The sequence below is a fragment of the Solanum verrucosum genome, unplaced genomic scaffold, assembly GCF_900185275.1.
Source record: "Solanum verrucosum unplaced genomic scaffold, falcon-dt-bn FXZP01000211.1, whole genome shotgun sequence".
In the NCBI taxonomy this organism is placed as follows: Eukaryota; Viridiplantae; Streptophyta; class Magnoliopsida; order Solanales; family Solanaceae; genus Solanum; species Solanum verrucosum.
In genome coordinates this window covers 321,591-329,391 of record NW_026020041.1, presented here as the reverse complement: position 1 = coordinate 329,391, position 7,801 = coordinate 321,591, and positions in this window count along the sequence as shown.

Sequence of the window (7,801 nt, the reverse complement as noted above, 5' to 3'; positions counted from 1 at the left end):
CTCTAGATGCTTTATTGACGCTGCATGGGCATCAGCCTTTTGACCAATACCAGACAAGTCGCTTCTCATCTCTTTCACATTCTCATCAGTTGCATCAAACCTTCTCATCATCTTCTGCATCATATCTTCAATACGCGCCATATTACCTCCATCTTTCCTAGCACCAGATTCTTGATTTTGAGGAGGAACATAAGGTCCAAACCGATAGTTTCTATTGCCATAGTTGTTCCTGTTGTAGTTGTTGTCGCGATTGAAGTTCCTATCCCGGACATAGTGACCTTCTCGGTTGTAATTTCCATAGTTCCGACCTTGGTTCCCTTGACCTTGGCGCCAATTTTCCATGTTGGATCCTTGGGCATTTGGTCGAAAACCCCCTGTCTGATCATTCACAACATAAGCATCCTCTTCACAGTAGCACTCCTAAACTGGTGGTGGAGTTCTAGTTAAGTAGTTCATAGCATTTACCTTTTCTGCTCCTCCGCTTACATGTTTCAATACCAACCCCAACTCTGTCCTCATCTGGGCCATCTCCTCACGAATATCATTTGCAGAGTTGATAATTGTATTATGAACAACAAATGTGTTTCTCCCAGTATCTGACCTCCTAGTGCTCCATGCTTTATTGTTGCAAGAGATCCTCTCTAGTTTTTCAGCAATCTGTGCATATGTACAATCACTATATGAACCTCCAACAATAGTGTCAAGTACTGCTTTATTGTTATCATCCTTTCCTCGATAGAAATATTCCCTCAGCGACTCATCATCAATACGGTGATTTGGAACACCTCTTACGAATGCAGTGAATCTGTCCCAAGAGTTGCTCACAGGCTCTCCAGGTAATGCTACAAAATTGTTGACCCTATCTTTGTGATTGAGCTTCGTGGACACTGGATAGTACTTCGCTCGGAACACCTCACCCAGTTGGTCCCATGTAAATATTGAGTTATAAGGAAGTTCAGTGAACCATACTGTAGCATCGCCTATCAGTGATAGAGGAAACACCCGTAATTCAATGACATCCATATCCAAGTCTGGTCTACATACACAACTTTTTCAAACCACCCTTAGCTCGGCTAAGTGAGAATGTGGATCCTCCGATGGCGATCCTTAGAATAAGCCTCTTGTTGTAAGCATCTGCATCAAACTACTAGTCACCACAAATGTGTGCCCTGGAGGTAGAGGAGGTAAGACAATAGGTCCATCAGAGTCTGCTATATTGATGTTTCCCCGATAGTTGTCATGTTGTCGTGGGCCTAGTGGACCATGCACCCATACTGCATCTCCCATTTGATTTTCAGCTAGACCCCGGTTTTCCTCACCAGCTACTCTTGGCTGTTGTAACTCAACCGCATCACCAAGATTTACTCTGATAGGATTAACTGGAAGTCCTTGATTGTTCATTTTTCACAAAGTTCTGTTCAACTCTGGATCGTACGAAGTAAGTGGTTCAGCCTGGCTCCGTGTACTTGGCGTACACTAGAGTCAGAATCTGAGAGAGACAAAAAGAAAAAGAAAAAGTAAAATTAGGAAATATTTGACTAACGTTCAATAATGTAGTTAAAATAAATCTAAAAGAAAAATTCCCCGGCAGCGGCGCCAAAATTTGATACACTTAAATTACACCTCCCTATAGAAGTATAAGCGATTGTTATCAAGTAAAGAACCCAACTTGTAGGATGGGGTCGATCCCACGAGGAAAATGGTTTAGACTTTACTTTAACCAACAATTATATTCAATTAGTCAAATCACTTCCAGAAACAGGTAATTAAAGGGGGGGTTTCTGTTTGTGTGAACCAAATAGTAAGAATTTAATAAGTAATCAGTAATCAAAACTCAACTTCGGTTGTTATCAAAATGAGAGAAATAACTAGGGTATACGTGTTCCCCACAAGCTCATAACGCAGTAATCCTAGTAACATCAATCCTTTCCTAGTGTATTACATGCAAAGGTATCTCTACATCCTTGGTTCGGCATATAGAGAATTTCACCCTGCACCTTGGTCCGGCTACGTGTGTATAATTTACTAACCCTTACCTCTACCTTATATTAGACATCATAATCGATGTTTGGCTTAGTTATTACCTTGCACCAATCGACACTAGCCTATTAGATAGTATCACACTAAATCTATGTTGATAATTCTTTTCTCGTTAATTACCTTCTTGGTCTGGCAGGTAGTAACAAAACAAGTTCTAACGTTGGCCACTGTTAAAAAGACTTCTAAATGAAAGAATTATCAATGCATGCAAAACACTATTCAAGAAGTGCTTATTTACTATTCATACGTTGTTAACCACTCATGGTTCCCACAACCCTAGTTGTGGATTTAGTTACCCATATTAGCAAGAACACAATTCATAGTTTTAGATGAAGAAATCATGAACTTACGTAAAATTCAACTTGAATTGTAAAGCCAAAATCTTCAAAACGAACTTAGGAAATCAATAATTATTAGGTTTTCCAATTAATCTGCCAAGTCACAAAATAAAACTAGAATAATAATGTCTAACCCTAAAAAATGAGGTTTACATGCTCTATTTATAGAAAACAAATCCTAAATTAAAAGGGAAACAAATTAAGGAAAGTTTGTTCAGGCACGCGTCATCATTCCACGAGACTGACTTACGGACCGTAAATAGATCTATGGTACGTAAGTCCCTTCCGTCAGCCAGGACTTATAAAATATTTTAGCTTCCAAAAATCAGCTTCTCTGAAGCAAACTACGGACTTGCAGTACGGACCGTAGATCGATCTACGGTCCGTCAATCCCCTCCATAGCTCCAAACTTAGAATCTTCAAAAAATCAGGTACTAGAACCCTCGCAGTATCAATCTACAGATCAATCAGGATGGTCCGTAGATCAATCTACGGACCGTCAATGGCCACCGTGGTTCCACACTTGGTCAGATTACCCTGATTTGTCTTCCATACCTTGCCTACTGATATACGGTCATTACTTAAGGACCGTCAATGGACCTATGGTCTGTAGATCACCTCCGTGAATGCCCTTTTTCTGCATTTCTTTCACCTGTCTCTATACTTCTGGCCTGAACATCTTTCCTGCAAAATACGATAAAAACACATAAAAGCCAATACAAAAAGGCCCTAGACATGCACAACTTGTAAGTGAAATATATTAGAAATACCGTAAACTCCTGGTATATCATGCGCCAAGACATTTACATGGGACATAAATTTTTGACGATGATCTCAAAAATTTCCATAAGGTTCATGTGAAGTTTGGAATGACTTTGAATACTTCCTAACGAGTAATCAGATAGATCTCGAGATGTCAACTCCAAAGGCGTTTGCTAAAGCTCGACGTGACATGACACTTGGCAGCGACCTTTTCCAAATATTTCATTTTGAAAATTTATTTTTTCTTAAAATCTTTTCCTCTATGTTTTAATTATTTTCTGCATAAAAAGTATTTTGTCTTATCTATCAAGAGGCGGGAGATCAGAGAAATCAACCGGATATAGCAAGACAAGGAGCAGGTAATCGAAGAGATCGACACATATCAGTTCATTTTTAAACTAACAAATTTTCTGTGGATGCAGCTCTATAAGCTCCCCTCAAGATCAGCATATTTCTCCATTCATTAAATATGGAGAAGTTGAAAGGGAGAGGAACTCCCCAAAATTAATAATGGAGAAAGAAGTCATGCATCGTGGAGAAGTCATACATCGCGGAGAAATCATGCATAGCAAGAGAAAAAAGTCATGCATAGCAAGAGAAGGAAGTCATGCATAGCAAGAGTAAGATTCATGCATAGCAAGAGAAGGAAGTCATACATTGCAAGAAAAAATAGTCATGTATCGCAAGAGAAAAGAAGTCATGCATAGTAAGAGAAAGAGCTATGCATCGCAAGAGAAAGATTTACCCATCAAAAGGAAATCAACATTGACCGAATCATTGTCATTTGCTAAAATATTTCAAGAGAACCATCAACAACGACATCAAGAGAACCGTCAACATATTATATCAGTTTATTTTATTGCTTTGACATCAAAGGAAGAGTATATTGAAGATTATATTACAGATATGAGACACAAGCTTTATTTGCTTTATGTCAAACCCGATGGATTTGAATTGCATTTTTATGCTAATGAGTTTTATCTAAGTCTTTGTTGAGAGCGTCCAAGAGGATGAATTTTCAAAACAAACCACAGGTGCGGACGACATCAAAAGGGATGTAGCACAACGTGAAAATTTTTCTTAGCAGCGAACTGGAGCATAGTCCAAAGAGGAGTGCCAAACTCTTAGGATGCGAGCAGAGGAGCGACTTCCACCACAATCAAACCACACCCCTATCAGAAGGCATATGGGTTTTCTTTGGGTTTGTCGGTTTCAGGTTTGCATCCGAAAATTTTTGGTCTCTACTGAAAGCAGCTTTCCAATCAGAGTGACAATGCGCCAAGAGCTTTGAAAATTATGTCCGTGCAAGTTCTTATTTATGGGTGTTAAGCATGCCACATTCATGGATAATAGATTGCAAGCCTCATTTTCATACTCGACATATTTTGTCACTCTTCCTAACCGAAGGTTATCTTAGCATAAGAGATTTCCTTTTCAAGCGATCGAGTCGAACTACAAACAACCTGATTCCCCAGGTTAAGGAATATGTAGGCGAGCTCAATGTTGAAACCTCGCTTGTATTCCAACATTCGCTCTTAAATCCTATTCTCGAACATTTTGATCTCTTCATAATTCTATATCGGGATGACTTATGAATTCTTTCATAATCGTGTGCTAAATCAAGCTTATCGAACTACAAGTGGCCTAAATTCTCATATAGCCTGAGATATGTAGGAAACCCATTTCCGGGATTCGGCCATAATTCCTAAAGTCCGTACAAAAAATTCTTTATAAAAGATGAAGATGTGGTCGGTCAAAATTGGATTTGTCAATTTCATTTTCCTCAGATTTCTTTCATCAATCCAAGTCAAACAAGGGACAGTTGTTGACACCCAATTTTGGACCTCCAGAATATATATTAATCATCGAGCTTCTTAAATTTCAAACCATTTGAAATAATGAACTTTGTAAAATTCAAAACATTTTTTCAAATTATTTTAAATAGTTTGTCACTTTTTATAATTTCTAAATAATATATATGTTTTAAATAATTATGTATATAATTAGTATATTTTATGAATATTCAAAATTGTCTCAAAAAGATTTTAGTTTTGGTTAAATATTTTGTCAATTAGTTTGGTTTAAGTAATAGTTTATATTTTTAAATTAATTAGTTTATAATTTAGTTAATTATTTTATTTTGTTAAAATTAAGAAGCTCATTAATTAATTAATATTAATTCGTTTTATTTAATTTTAGCCGAATTAACTAACTAAATCAATTTAGCTATCCCTCAAACTTTGGTTGGCAATAATTGCAATCAACTGGGCCCAATTCTTTCTCCAACAGTCCATTGTTGCCTCAAAATCCCAGCAGCCCATTACAATACAACAATACAACAGAAACAACACCAAACCGACCCTTTCTTTCCCATTCCCAGCCCATTTGATTAGCTCATCCCAATTTCCAGCAACAACTATAATCCAGCCCATTCCTATACATACAACAATACAATGCCCATACATTACATGCATACAACTGCGGTACCAACTACCCATTCCATAATCCCCTTAACCCGGCCCAATCCTCCTCTTAAACAAAGAGGCCATAAGAGATTCCCAGATGTTTCTAACATCAAACTCACGCCTTGGATGCGCCCTACAATTTTTGTTTTCTTCCTCTAACGTCTCTATCTCCAAATCGCAGCAGCAGTAGCAGCAAAAAGACACCTGCAACAGCCGCAAGATGAGGCCATGTCACGCACAAGAAGGACAATCGATCGATCCCAAGCGTCAATTCGCCCTTCCTCTTTTGGAATGGGTTGAAATCGCAGGGAAAGGATGTTTGTCCGAATTGGTGAAAGGATTTTGGATTTTGAATTTCGAATGGGGACTTCTCATTGATTTTTTCATTCGTTTCCCCCCAACTTTGGAACCCTAATTTCCCTTCTATATATGTTGCTTTTGATTCACTGTTGGGGGAGGAAAAGATTTGGGAGAAAATATTGAGAATTGGCTAGCATTAGACAGGAAGAAATAAACTTAAAATCATATAGTTCTCAAAACCCTAGAGAGACCGGGAACCCAAATTTTGTTCAGTCCTTGCTCTCGTCTTCTTTTGATTTTGTTCGTCTAAGTTCGTCGGAGTTCTTTTTGTGGTTGTGGAAGCTCGCTTTTGCTTGTTGCTATCTCCGTTTGCTGCCCCGGATAAGGTGAAATTCCTTTCTGATTATAACTCGCTTTAGTCAGCCTTTGATTGTATATGAAAGCCCTTTTTTCTTCGTTTTGAATGCATCTGTTGTTTTGTTTGGCCTATTACTGATATCTAAAATTGGTCGTTTTGGCTGATGTTGATGTATTTTGGTTTGAAATGTAGAATATGTATTTCGTGTAAGTCTAAACCTAAGAGTTCTTGAGCTGAAAACTCCAGTTTTCTCTTGGTTTTCGCATTTATTTGCTCCGTTTTCATGGTTTCGATTGTTTGTTTAGTTTGGTGCCGGTCAAGTGGGTTGAAAAACCTTAGTTGCTTTCATTTTCACTCTTGTCTTGGTCTGTTAAAGATGTCTCCTTTTCGAAATAGAAGGCAAATTTTTAACTAATCAAAGTGGAACTTGTCTGTTATTTCATCTACGACTTGCTGATGTAGTAACTCATTTTTTTTTTTGTTTTTAAACCTACTGATCATTCTACTGCTTATCAGGTTTTGTTCGAATTGAATTTATGTTTCTGTATGCCTAAATTTTCAGTTGAAAATGCTCATCCATTTGTGGTTGAACTTATAAAATATGAGGTTATGCCATTCTTTTCTTTTCTTTATACTAGATTTTTAGCTTGCTCCAACTCTTGTTTTCTTTCAAAGTCATTGCCTATCCTCCTTTTCTGATCAAATCGACATGTTGGCCTGCTCATATTTTCAAATCTTTTTGTGTCTATGAAGCTTGGCTTGATTAAAAGGTCTTGATTTCTTATAAGTATGTGCATTTGGAGTATATATTCCTATCTGTAATACTTTGTTGAATTTAGATAATACTATCACTTAAATGATGTGTTTGTTGCTCTAAAATCATGTGTTTTGATCACTGTTATTCATAAACTCTTTAAAATGCTTCTTTTTCATTAATTGTTTAGGGCTTTGTATTTGGTTTACATGCTAAATGAATAATTCCTCATGTTTTAGTGGTAGTCCAAGCATGTGAAATGTGAGCGTATTTATATGGCTAAAAGTGAATATTAATAATAGCATGTTAGTCATTTTTTTCCAATTCTAAGTATTCATTTTTGTTTTTAGTATGCTCCTTTACAATTTGTAGTTTGTCGTATTATCGTGTAAATGTGATTCGACTTTGAATAAGTCAAGCAATGTGTTCCTTAACTATCTTTTCATATATCTTTTAATTTAATCGTCGTATACATCTCTCTAGTGCTTTGAATACTATTTAGTGACATAAGTTGATACGTTTTAATAATTGTCGTTTTTAAGATAATTTGTATAATTTTAATAATTAGTCCTGCCTAATTATTGTTTCAAAATGTGGATTAGGATAGTGGGCATGTCATGTCCTTATCTTTTAATTACCAAATATGTGATAATGAATATTTTTGCCACTTACTGTTACTGTTTGGTGTGCCTATGTGGGATTCCCTTGGGCAAGATTGTATGTTAATTTGCTTCTTCTATTTATTTTTTCTCAAGTTAATGGCTACTTTCCAGTTAATTAGCTT